General features: G+C 50.2%; 1 pseudogene; it reads left to right on the top strand.

The window, feature by feature from the left end:
* Window positions 1-587: 587 nt before the first annotated feature.
* Window positions 588-11,545, top strand: LOC113938278 (annotated as a pseudogene).
* The last annotated feature ends 2,344 nt before the right edge of the window (window positions 11,546-13,889 follow it).

Below are 13,889 nucleotides of genomic sequence, written 5' to 3' on the forward strand. Positions count from 1 at the left end.
AGCCAAGATTTGAATGCAGGATCCCATTCCAGACCCTGTACCTTACTTTTAACCACCTGCTCCCTTCCTGCTAGGGGTACAGGTTCTGTTCTGTACTATTTGAATTCTCTTCTTTGATCATCTTGGTTCTTCCTTAAAGCAGGGCTCATGCAATTTTAATTGGAATCCTGATAAAATAGGGATTTTATTGCTTGGCTTAAAACTACTGTAGAGTTTTTTTTTTTTTTTTTTAGGTTCCTGTTGTGCAGTTGCTCAGCATTCTGTTGGCACAGAGCACTCATCCAGCTGTTATTCCACACACAGTGTTGTGCAATTGGGCAGCAGGGATTTCTACTAAATCCCTCTTTCCTTTCCTTGATCTTTCCTGGGTTACATTGGCAAACAGCTCCTGCAAACTGCCTATACTGGACTGGTAGATCAGTGAAGGCTCAGTCCCTTCTAAATGCCATGCCCTGGTAGTCTGGTCTCTGGTTCAGACTTCTTCAAGTGCTGTAATCATTAACTCCTGCAGGAAGCTCACAAGACGGATTATCTATCAGAGCATCTGCTTCTGCTCAACTAGACACAGCGACTACTGAAGTCCTGAGATGGAGAGAAGTCAGGAAAGAGATGGCGGTGAGGGGGTGGCAGGATGGGAGCCAGGTGGTGGGGGGCTAAGGCTGAGGAGGGAGATTGGCCTGTGGAGTGCTGTGTCCCTGATTGCTGGCTGTGTGATTGGCTCTGGCATCTTCATGTCACCACAGGGGGTCTTGGTCTACATAGGCAGCCCTGGGGCCAGTCTTGTGGTCTGGGCAGTCTGTGGTGTCCTGGCCATGATGGGTGCCCTGTGCTATGCTGAGCTGGGTGCTCTGGTTCCCAAATCCGGGGGGGGGAGTATGCCTATATCCTGCACATCTTTGGCTCCTTGCCAGCCTTCCTGATCATCTACACGTTTGTGCTGTTGGTCAGACCAGCTGCCATTGCTGCTGTCTCTCTGAGCTTTGCTAAGTATGCAGTCGCTCCCTTTTACCCTGGCTGCTCCTCGATGCCTCAGGCTGTGCTCAAGGGTGTGGCTACCATCCTGTTGCTGATGCTGGTCAACTGCTGGAGCTCGAGGCTGGCCACCATGCTGATGAATGTATGCACGGTTGCCGAAGTGTTCTCGTTGTTGGTCATCATGGGGGGTGGGGCTGTGGTGCTGGGCCAGGGCCATGGCTACACGGAAGCCTTTCTCTTTGCCTTCCACAATACCACGCAGCAGGCCGGGCGCATTGGCATGGTCTTCTACCAGGGCCTCTGGTCCTTTGATGGCTGGAATAATGTCAACTACGTGGTGGAGGAGCTCAGAAACCAAAGGTGAGTTCATGATACTTCTTCAGGGTGTGAAGTCTCCAGACACTAGCAGTTTCAAGTATTGAGCTGACTAGGACCATGAGACATCGGCTGAAAATGGGGGCTCCCTTCTTGCAGTAATGAATGCCAGCCCACCGTCTACCTTCATTTGTTTTATGGAATTATGTGAATAATAACTTCCCAAGTGAGCACGGAACTTTAGAGGAACACACCCGAGGTCTCATTGCCCTGTGAGGTAGGTACTCTGCCTCCATTTTTCACATGGGAAAACTGAGGTGTAGAAAAGGGAAGTGATTCTGAGGGCATATGACTAGCAAGAGGCCATGCTTGATGACTCAGCTTGTTATCTATCTTGATAGTTGGAACATGTGGACTCTTGAGTTATCGTTACAACTCTTTGCACCAAATGTATTTGCTTAGGTTGCTGCTTTTCTCTTTTCCTCTTCTTTCTCTTTCTTTCTTCTTTTTTTTCTTTCTTTCTTTTCTTTCTTTCTTTCTTCCTTCCTTCCTTCCTTCCTTCCTTCCTTCCTTCCTTCCTTCCTCCTTTCTTCTTTCTTCCTTTTCTTTCTTTCTTTCTTCTTCCTTTCTTTCCTTCCTTCCTTCCTTTCTTCCTCCTTCCTTCCTTCCTTCCTTCCTTCTTTCTTCCTTCTTTCCTTCTTTCTTTCTTTTTTCTTTCTTTCTTTTCTTTCTTTCTTTTTCTTTTCTTTCTTTCTTTCTTTCTTCCTTTCCTTCCTTCCTTCCTTCCTTCCTTTCTTTCTTTCTTCCTTCCTTCCTTCCTTCCTTCCTTCCTTCCTTCCTTTCTTTCTTCCTTCCTTCCTTCCTTCCTTCCTTCCTTCCTTCCTTTCTTTCTTCTCCTTTCCTTCCTTCCTTCCTTCCTTCCTTCCTTTCTTCTTCCTTCCTTCCCTTCCTTCCTTCTTTCTTTCTTCCTTCCTTCCTTCCATCCTTCCTTCTTTCTTCTTCCTTCCTTTCTTTCTTCCTTCCTCCTTCCTTCCTTTCTTTCTTTCTTTCTTCCTTTCTTCCTTTCTTCCTTTCTTCCTTCCTTCCTTCCTTCCTTCCTTTCTTCCTTTCCTTCTTTCCTTCTTTCCTTCTTTCCTTCTTTCCTTCTTTCCTTCTTTCTTTCTTTCTTTCTTTCTTTCTTTCTTTTCTTCTTTCTTTTCTTCTTTCTTTCTTCTTTCCTTTCTTTTTTTCCTGCAGGAGTCTTTAATTCTCAGAGGATGAGAACTGAGTCTTTTCCTCTACATCCTTGAGGCTGGCTCAAGGGCTTTTACATGTCTCAGCTCTCAATAAAGGCTCCCTGGAGGCGGCGGGGGGGGGGGGGGGGGCTTGGGAGAATTTAGGAGGAGAAGAGGAGCTTGAAGACTGAAGTCCAAGAGCAGAGAGAAACTGGGGTGAGGGTCAGGAGTCCTGGGATCTAGCTTTTATTCTTGCATGTAAATCCTTGTGCTTCAGTTCTTGGCCTGTAAACAGGATCATCATAGCTGCCCCATCCACCTCACGGGGCTTTAAGGATCAAACGGCATAATCACTTGTGGATGGAGAATCAACAGCTGTAATTTCAGGTGAATGGTTAGTGTGCGCTCAGGTTGGCTCTGGGGTGCCGTGGGGGCTATAGGGAGTTCATGGGGAGTAGACTACTTTCTCTGGACCCAGGCCCTGAGCTCAGAGCTGGTCCAGGGAAAGGGCAAGGGGCCCAAAGATGCGTGAGACAAGCTCCCACGTCATAGAGCATGGATTAGCCAACTTTTTCTGTAAAGGATCAGAGAGTTAATATTTTAGGTTTTGCAGGCCATGAGGTCTCTGTCAAGATTACTGAACTCTGTTGTAGCATGAAAACAGCCATAGGTAAACAGATGAGTGTGGCTGGGGCCCCAGAAAAGTTTATTTACAAAAACAAGCAGCAGGCTGGATTTGGTCCATAGGCGGTAGCTTGCTGACCTCTGCTGTGTATAGAGCATTTTTGACAGATGTGGGTTTCAAAGCACAAACAAAACCATGCCTATGAATGCTGGGCATTTGAAATGCTAGTTCTAACTCTGCCCTCTGAAGCACATGTTAAGTGTATCTTCGTGTCACACTTTTTTTCAAGAAACTGCAGAACCTATGCCAAACCTGGGGCAGCCTTACGCCCAGAGCCCTGGAATTTGAGCAAAGAGTTAAGGGGTTCGAGAATGAAACCAGGAAATCTCACCGTTCTTGTGGTGCACCTTGGGGCTTTGCTGTCATAGCTCATTAGCCGGCAGGTGGGCTGTCCAAGATGAGTCAAGTTCAAAAGCATACGAGGTCCCCTTCCCTGTGACTTGGCATGTGGCTGGGTCGTGCATGATGAGTGCTTGCCTGCTGAGAGCCCCCCATGACAAGGCCCGCAGGAGGGGCAACCCAGGACTCTGCTCCACTAGCCCGTCTTTGCTACAAGTGATATCTTCTGGGCCCAGGTAGAACACACTTTCACCATTGGGAAGATGAGGAATTCAGTGCCATGCCTACGTGGCGGTTGGGGCAACTTCCTTCGCTTCCAGATCCCCTCCCAGATTTGAGAGCTGGAGGGGACGTGGAAGGACCCATTTTATGTGAGAATCCATTGCCGTTCTCCCGGCTTCCCTTGCACATGTCTGTCACGTGACCTGCTAGGTCCGCTGACCAGCCATCCTGGTTGCCCGGGGCCGAAGAGTTCCCAGGGATGCTGGACTTTTGGACCTAAAAGCAGGAAAGTCTCAGGCAAACTGGGGTGAATTGGTCACCCTACCTGGCCTCTGCCCTTCGAGGACAGGACAGGATGGGACAGAGGCTTGGATATCAGAAAGTTTGCCTCCACTTTCTGCTGCAACTCAAAAAAAAGAGATCCCCAGGAGAGCAGTCAGGCAGTCCACCTATAAGCAGAGGGCTAGAGCTGAACCCTGAAGGGCTGATGAGATTTGTGGCAAAACAGCCACATAGAAGCAGTGTGAACACGAACCTGGAGACCCAAAAGAACAGGGCATGTTTGTGTCTCAAGGACATTTGAAGGGGGCGTGAGGATAGGCCCAGAGATCACTACTCTGTCCTCAGTGCCCCCATGCCCTTCCTCCCATGCTTCCCTCCAGAGTTTTCTGTGGGGAGATCTTAGCCCTGGGCAGAAAGCTCTGGAAATTGCTTTTTATATAACGTTGAAGAACAGAAGATACACTAACCAGGGGCAGATGCTTAAATGGGGGAGGGTCCTCCCTAGCGGTGGGCAAGGAGGTCTGTGTGGGCCTGCGGTATAGCCCTCCCACGGACAGCACTGTGTCAAGTCTGGAGGAGACCTCCCTGCCTCTTGGTACAGCCTGACCTCTTCTTTCATGCTACATTGTGTCAGTAACAGCAATGCCGGGTTCTGGTGTCTCATTGGTACCGAGGGGAGAGGCTCTGGGCTCCTCAATGCTTGCTTGCTCCCCACAAGGTATGCCAAAGGACACCTAGAGAAAGCCCTCCACGAGGCTGGGGGTGTCGTAGCATGCTTTTCCTTCTTCGAAGCGTGCTCTTACTTTGGAGTCTAACGATATCTATCCAGGGTGCCCCACGCCTGGGGAATGGTGAGTAGAGTTCTGTGGGTCCTGAGGGAGACCCCTTCCTTCCATTTGCTCCTGGCTCCAGAATGACGGCCAAGGCTGGGGCTGTGAAGTGGAAGGGAGTACATTCTGATTTACCCAGTTTTCATGGATTCCTCCATTTTTTTTTTAAAGATTTTATTTATTTATTTGACAGAGAGAGAGACAGCGAGAGCAGGAACACAAGCAGGGGGAGCAGGAGAGGGAGAGCAGGCTTCCCGCTGAGCAGGGAGCCCGATGTGGGACTCGATCCCAGGACCCCGGCATCATGACCTGAGCCGAAGGCAGACGCTTAATGACTGAGCCACCCAGGCACCCTGGATTCCTCCTCCATTTTTATTGGATGCCTGCTCAGTACCTTTATTTTATTGTTTTTAAAGATTTATTTATTTATTTTGGAGAGAGAGCGAGAGCGAGCACAAGCAGGAGGGGCAGAGGGAGAGGGAGAGAGAATCTCAAGCAGACTCTGCACTGACGACCCTGAGATCATGACCTGAGCTGAAACCAAGAGTCGGAATCTTAACCAACTGAGCCCCTCAGCCCCTCAGTACCTTTACTGGGAGACCGTGGGTCAGAGAGGCACTCAGCTCCAATGGTCCAGGCTGCTCCGAGTGCCCACAGCCCCTCTGTCCAGGCCCTTCTTTCCCTTCCTCTTTGCTGACCCTCACACCTTGCAGAGAGGCAGAGCAGTGGGGAGTCCCACTTTACAGACCTCCAATTTCCAGTTGAGGAGACTGAGGGGCAGAGTGGAACCCCCGGGAGTAATGGCCCTCAGTTTGAGCCTGAGTCCTCGAGACTCAGAAACAAGGCAGGGTTGGCATGGTGGTCGTGGACTATTCCAGCTGGAATGATCAATGAACAGCCAAGAACGAAGATATTTAACTTTCTTGTCCCTTCTCTGCGCCTCTGCTCTCACGGTTGCCCTTGCTGGGAATGCCTCCCATCCCCACCTGCCTGAATCTCTCCCATTCTTCAAGGAGAGCCCAGCATAAGGCCCTGCTCATTCTGGAAGTTTTGGTGATAGCTCCTCTCCCCTCCCCACTCCTGTCACCCCCTCGGTATCTCCCCTGCTGACTGGTTAGTGCCCCTCAGGGCCTCCCAGCACACCTGCTCTTTGTGTGTCCACGCCGTGGGGCTGTGAGCACATGGAGGAGGGGCACACCACCTGAGTGGTCCCCTGGCATGTTCCCTGTGGCCAGGATAGGCTCAGCACTGCACAGATGAGCTTGTTCTGGGGGCTTGAGAAGGACTTCACCCGCTAACATGTGGCCTCTTCTTCCTGACCTCTGCAGCAAAACCTGGTGTGGGCGCTGATGATCGCCATCCCTCTGGTCACCAGCCTCTACCTCCGGGTCAACATCAGTTACCTGCTAGTGTTGTCACCCAATGAGATCCTTTCCTCTGATGCTATGGCTGTGAGCTGGGGGTGAGTGAGTCAAGTGACGTGTTCCTTGGCCACCGGGCAGACAATCCAGGGTGGGGAAGGATCGTGCCCCACGTGTATTTCAACTTGCCTCTAGACGTTTTGCTTGCTCTGTTTCCTGGTGGTTGGCCTCCAGTTTGCTGCTGGAGTTCCTTCCCTTGATTCCTGTGTTGTCCTAGGAACCAGGTGCTGGGAGCCTGGGCCTGGCTGGTACCCTTGGCTGTCACACTCTCGACATTTGGCTCTGTCAATGGGACGTTCTTCGGCGGAAGCCGTGTGTGCTATGTGGCTGCAAGAGAGGGCCACATGGTGAGAGATGGGGTCCAGGCTGGGCAAGGTCGGGGGGCCTGCAGGAGGGCATTGGAAGGACTGCAGAGGTTAAGCTTTCTCCTGCTTGAGCTTAGCTCTGAGCCCAAGCCGGGCCTGCCGCCTACAAGACAGAGCCCTGTTCTTTCTAAGAGTGGGCTTAAAGCATCCCACACCTCTCCATTTAAACCTCAGTCCTTTGACTTCCAGGTTTTGGGAGATCACCGTACTGGGTCACACTGTGGAGCTTGTAGGGGATGGGGATGTTTGTGCAGTCCAGGGGTGTGGGGGCAGCGGGCGAAGCCAAAGGAGCAGAGCCAATGCGTATGCTCAGGGCCCTCCCCCCAGGGACTCTCTCCCTCTGGTAGTTTTTGCAGCAATGGTGCTGAATAACACAGCTCCCAGATCTTAGGGTCTTACAACAGCAAACATTTCATGTTCGTCAGTCCCTGGGTCTACCGTGGCTCTGCTTCGGGCTGGGGTTTGGGTTCAGATTTCCTCTTTCAGGACTGTGAGTCTGTTCTTGTCTCAGGGACCCAAGCCAAAGCATGTTTTTGCCTAGAGCAGGTGGCAGGGGTTCAAGAGAGCAAGCCAAACCACACAAGCGTATTTTGAGCTTCTGCTGTATTACTCGTGTTCACTGGCAAGCCCAGCATCAGTGGATGGGGAACTAGACAGTATTTCTCCCATAGAGGTGAGAGGGGGAGACTGATTATTTGCTGAGTAATAATACAGTCTACCACGATATTTGCTGAGTAATAATACAGTCTACCGCGATATTTGCTGAGTAATAATACAGTCTACCGCGATATTTGCTGAGTAATAATACAGTCTACCGCGATATTTGCTGAGTAATAATACAGTCTACCGCGATATTTGCTGAGTAATAATACAGTCTACCGCGATATTTGCTGAGTAATAATACAGTCTACCGCGATATTTGCTGAGTAATAATACAGTCTACCGCGATATTTGCTGAGTAATAATACAGTCTACCGCGATAACCCACACTCCCACTCCATGCTCTGTCCATATCTGTCCTACCCTCTCCTCCCCGCTCCTCTGTCTTCCCAGCCTTGGTCCCTCTTCCTGTGTTGGGGATGAGCAATACAAAGTTGAACGATCTGGCCAGGCACCTGCTTCAGCTCTCTACACTCTAGCCCACATCCTAAGCTATCTGGGTCTTGGCTGGCCTGGAGGGATAGCCTCCCCGTGCTGGCTGCACATTGGGCCTGGTTTCACCCCACGTGAGCCACAGAGACCTACATCTGGAAGTGCTGGAGACTGGGGGCTCTTAGGTTGGGCCCACCTGAGTCCAGAGTGAGTTTGGCAGGGGAAGAGGACTGAGAGCTTCCCAGGGCAGAAACCTGCTGTGGCTCCCTCGGGGGGGCTGCCTGGCGACACCCGACTTTGCTCCCAGCCCCAACTTCTGTCCATGGTTGATGTGCATCGCCTCACACCAACTGCGGCCCTGACATTTACCACCGCAGGGGCTCTGGTCCTGGTTCTCCCAGGAAACTGCAGCACCATCGTGAACTTCTTTTTTTTTTTTTTTTTTTTTTTAAGATTTTAGTTATTTATTCATGAGAGACAGAGGAGGAGAGAGAGAGAGAAGCAGAGGGAGAAGCAGGCTCCCAAGGAGCAGGGAGCCTGATGCGGGACTCGATCCCAGGACCCTGGGATCATGACCTGAGCCGAAGGCAGACGCTTAACCATCTGAGCCACCCAGGCGCCCACCATCGTGAACTTCTTGAGGCAAGTGAGACTGTCTTCCCATTTTGGGTATCTCAAGGCGCCTTTGTGTGCACACTTACATGCACTCATACGTGTGCACACTCACGCACATGCGTGTGTATCTATATGCATATGTGCATGCATGCTTCTGGAACCCTGAGCTCAGGGCTCCCGCACATGCACACACATTTCAGCCATTCCCTCCCAATTATATTTCCAAAGTTAAATGTGTCTCCCTCCTCCCTTGCCCTGTTTCCCAAAATTCAATGAGGGAGATGTTTCACCAAGAGGCAGACAAATGAAAGGCTTGTATTGTCTTTGTCATTTTTTATTCTTCCTTGTTCCTTTTTTCTGTCACCGAGATCAGGCTTTACTCCCCACTGCTTGTAGTTCTTGGCTGTGGTGTGATTTTCCCTTTGTCATCTGATCTGCGCTCAGGACTCTGACCCAGCATATCTCCAGTGAACTCAAGGCAGACCCGCAACCAAGCTGGGCAGGTATAATCAGTGATTGGATCAAAGTGGGGAGATGTTCTGACCCCCTTTATTACCTTCCCTGGGGCAGAAATGACCGACTGTTGTGCTATCCCACCATAATTTTTTTTTTAAGATTTTATTTGTTTATTTGACAGAGAGACACAGCGAAGAGAGGGAACACAAGCAGGGGGGGAGTGGGAGAGGGAGAAGAGGGAGGAGCAGGGTTCCCGCCGAGCAGGGAGCCCGACGCGGGGCTCGACCCCAGGACCCTGGGATCATGACCTGAGCCGAAGGCAGACGCTTAACGACTGAGCCACCCAGGCGCCCCATAGCCAGCCATAATTTTATGACCTCATCTGAAGCAGGGTCAGTGGGTGTGTCCTCACACAGGCGAGCAAACGCAGGGTCTGGGTGTAACAGGGATTTCTCAGAGTAATTTTTCACGTATCGTGTGCTCTCTTCCTTGTTGTCATAAGTATAATTAATCTTCTGGAACAGGATATACAGTGCTTGATGTGACTTTCTTCAGAACATTAAGTAACAGACCTGGTTTTTTCTTTTTATCTTCTTCCCATGAGAAAAGATAAAATCTTTATACGGTGAGAATAAAATCAAGCTCATGGTGAACCCAGGTTTTCTTTAGACTGAGATTTGGGGGAAATGACTGAGAATGTTCCGGCACAGAGTTGAGAGTGTTAGGATGATCCATCCCAATGAGGACACGCTGTCTCCCCATCTTGACAGCTTCAAGAGACGGCCTGGTCTGGATCCTGTCGCCAAGGTCAGATGAGGTTTTCATCAGACCTACGTCAGCCACTCAACTACCCACAGTGGGGAAGGCAGAGGCCAGGGCCTTGTCTGGGTGCTCAACAGCCTACCCTGTCACCAGTTCTAAGGTAGGAGGATCCGCTAGGAGTGTGCTGGTCCCTGAGGAGAGCACAGACTTCCTTGAAATTCCACCAAACTCTTTTTTTTCTTGGACACACGGGTGTTCCTCCCTCCCTTTGCAAACTGTCCTCGTCTGTCCAGCCAGGGGCAGTCAAAGAAGGCCCGACCCGAAGCCAGGTGGGGCCTGGGGCTGGCTTGTATATGTGTCACTTTGTGATTGAAGATGAAAGAGGCAGGAATACCCTCCAGTGCATTCTTGTCCTTGGTGCCCTAGCCTTGCCTTCTTTCCTTAGCCTGCTTGGACCAGGGGCCTGGGGGTGGGTGCAAGGCCCCTGATGAGCTTGCACTTCTGTCCCCGGTTTGCACCTACTAGGCCAGCCCCTCGTGCAGGCCCACGCAGGGCAGGGCCTCGTAGTGAGTGGCTTCTGTTTGCCTTTCAGCTTTCTTGGCTGGATCACCTATGGAACCACCGTTGGCTGTCTCCTGTACTTGCGGATAAAGAAGAGGAATCTTCCTCGACCTTACAAGGTAGACTTTGGAATAAACACTGGGCTTTTTTCAACCCTAGACTGTTGCATGAGGCAGTCCACAGACTCATCTGGGGGCTAGAGAAGGAATGTGAGAGGTGGCCACTGTCACATTTGGTAGAAAATTTCTGTATTTCCTGGGGGGCGGGGAGGGAGCGCTGGATCACAGGGCATTGATTCTGCTTGCTGGGGACTCATCTCTCCTGGAGCACTCTGAGGGAGAACAACAGGAGACACACGCCGAGGGGAGGCTCACACACAGCAGGACTCACAAAGCATAGAGAAGATCAAGCTGGGTCCCAAAGCCCTGGCTCCTTGGATGGCCCCCTGTAACCTGGCAGGTGGCTTCTGTGGCTGGGCAAGGCATGTGGCAGGGACTGCAGATGGAGAGCTGGTGGCAGGTGGACACAGGCAGGCAGGCAGGAGGGACAGGGCCCAGGGGCCATACACCACGTCCCGTGCCTCTCCATCCCCCAGGTCTCTGTGTCCATGGCAGGTCCCCACCCTCATCCCTGTCATCATGCTCCTTGCTTCTCTGTACCTGGTGCTGGCACCCGTCATTGACCACCCCCAGGTTGAGTTCCTGTACATCTTCCTGTTCCTGTTCAGTGGCATCCCGGTCTATCTCCTGCTTGTCTACTCCAGTGCCAGCCCGAGTGGTTGCAGATGGCCACCCTGTATCTCCAGCTGCTCCTGGAAGTTGCTCCAACCATGAGAAATGTTGACTAAAGGACTGGACAGGTGTGCACTGCCCTCCTCGCTGCAGACACTTTTATCCCCACACCAGTGGTCTTGCCAACTTTTCTGCAGGTTGGCTATGCATAATTCCAATAAGTGACTGGAATGCTAAATCCAGCTATTGTGAAGGTCTGGGGGGCGTCCAACCAGGACAGCAGCCCCGTTTCTCTAAGAACTGCACCTCCAATGCAGGTGGATCTCACAGCCGCCTTGGTATTACATGGCTGCCTCTCTGGGGATAGCCACTTGATATTCCAGGCGGGCAGCAATGAAATACGTTCCCTTCTTTGGGGATTTTGGAGTTAGAATTCTGATGATTGCCTGATCTGAGGAGCAATAAATTCTGGGATCTATGTGGGACCATCTTCCATTATGTGGGCAGAGTAGAGAAAGCCCCTGTAGAGAGAGGAATGAACACACACAGTGAAATGGTGTTGAGAAATTATATGGTCCTCAAGAACTGGGGGAATGACCTGAGCAGGCTGCAGTCTTGACCCCTGGCTGTTTTTCAGTTCTGGTCTCCGTCCTTCCATGGCCCAACTGCCATCTGACTCTCCTTCCTGTTTTTTTGTTGTCTAGGACAACGTGATACCTTATAATAAATTTCCAATTTTGGCTCAGGTGAGTTTGAGTGAGTTCTTCTTTCTTGCAAATGGAAAACCTCTGGGTCTGACAAAATTTCTTCAGGAAGACATGAGACTTTAGTTCCTATTTAAAGCCTCCAAATGGCTTGAACACAGAAAGAAGCAAGACAAAGATCCCTGGGAGGGAGGGATTTTTATTGGCTTTGGGTGAAAGGGAGGACAGTCACATTTCTAGAAGAAAGGATGAAAAGTTAGAACAGACCTCAGAAGGCTAATGTGGTTGTAGGACTAAAGAGAGGCAAGGGGGCAGAAATATCTGGCTGCCCAGGTGCAAATGTGGGACAGGAAGGATGACAACAGGGCCTGGAAAGCCTGGGGTGCGGCTTCTGAGTCCGTCAGGGAGTGCACTCAGAAAAGGAGGGGCAGGGGTACTGCCAGCACCTCTCCTCCTGCAGCTGCACCGAGACTCCTGTGTATGGCTTTTTTTTTTTTTTTAATTTACTTTTGAGAGAGAGAGAATGACAGAGAGAGAGAATGAGAGGGGGGAGGGTCAGAGGGAGAAGCAGACTCCCCGCTGAGCAGGGAGCCTGATGCGAGACTCGATCCCGGGACTCCAGGATCATGACCTGAGCCGAAGGCAGTCGCTTAACCGACTGAGCCACCCAGGCGCCCTGTATGGCTTTCCTTTTATCGCCTAGATATGGAAAAGGCTCCCGCAAGCTCTTTCTGTTAAGTTTTCTTCTCCCATCAACCAATTCTCCATTTTTCCAACACCAGCTGGGTGTCCAGTGATTCCGTTCAATTCTAACACTGTCTGAGTTAATGCAGACCCCCAAAGCTAAAGAGCTTAGGCACCAGGGGCAGACAGCAGTCTCAACTCTTGGGTCCCCCAATCACCCATGCTTCTGCCCTACTTGGTTAAGCCCCTCCCTTCATGGTCAGTCACTTGCTAGAATGACTCAGGACTCTGGAAAACACTTTATTTACTATTATCAGTTAATTACAAAGGATTCAACTCAGGAGGAGCCCAGTGGAAGAGATGCATAGGGCAGGCACAGGGGCAGGGGTGCAGAACTTCCATGCTATGCTTTCTTTGGATACATCACCCTCCGGGCACCTTGATATGTTCACCAACCTGGAAACTCCCTGAAATCTGTCTTTTAGAGGTTTTTATGGAAGTTCCATTTATGTAGGTGGATCAGTCATTGGCCAGTGGTGATTGAATTCAATCTCCAGCCCTTGGCCTTCCTCAGAGGTCAGGGCTGGGGGGGGCTGAAAGTTCCAACCTGCTCATCTGTCTTGGACTTTCTGGAAACCAGCCCCCATCCAGAAGCTATGGACGAGTGTTGGGGGTGAAGACCAGCCGTCAGTCATTTCATTAGCACATAAAAGACACATCACTCCAGGGATTCCAATACTTTGGGAGCTGTGGGCAAGGAACTGGGGAAAAAAAGACCTAATATTTATTTTTTGTTATACCATCCTTCTGAACTGTGAACTTTTTAAAAAAATTTTATTATGTTATGTTAGTCACCATACAATATATCATTAGTTTTTGATGCGGTGATCCACGATCCATTGTTTTCGTACAACACCCAGTGCTCCATGCAATACGTGCCCTCTTTAATACTCATCAGCGGGCCAACCCATCCCCCCACCTCCCTCCCCTCTAAAACTCTGTCTGTTTCTCAGAGTCCACAGTCTCCCATGGTTCATCTCTCCCTCCGATTTCCCTCCCTTCATCCCTCCCTTCCTTCTCCTAATGTCCTCCATGCTTTTTATGTTCCACAAATAAGTGAAACCATATGATAATTGACTTTCTCTGCTTGATTTATTTCACTTAGCATAATCTCCTCCAGTCCCATCCATGTTGATGTAAAAGTTGGGTATCCATCCTTTCTGATGGCTGAGTAATATTCCATTGTATATATGGACCACATCTTTTTTTAAATAATTTTTTTATTGTTATGTTAATCACCATACATTACATCATTAGTTTTTGATGAACCACAGCTTCTTTATCCATTCATCTGTTGAAGGGCATCTCGGCTCTTTCCACAGTTTGGTTATTGCGGACATTGCTGCTATGAACATTGGGGTGCATATGGCCCTTCTTTTCACTACATCTGTGTCTTTGGGGTAAATACCCAGTAGTGCAATTGCTGGGTCATAGGGTAGTTCTATTTTTAATTTTTTGAGGAACCTCCACACTGTTTTCCAAAGTGGCTGTACCAACTTGCATTCCAACCAACAGTGTAAGAGGGTTCCCCTTTCTCCACAACCTCTCCAACATTTGCTGTTTCTTTCCCTGTCCA

The sequence above is a fragment of the Zalophus californianus genome, chromosome 8 (genome assembly GCF_009762305.2).
Source record: "Zalophus californianus isolate mZalCal1 chromosome 8, mZalCal1.pri.v2, whole genome shotgun sequence".
Classification (NCBI taxonomy): Eukaryota; Metazoa; Chordata; class Mammalia; order Carnivora; family Otariidae; genus Zalophus; species Zalophus californianus.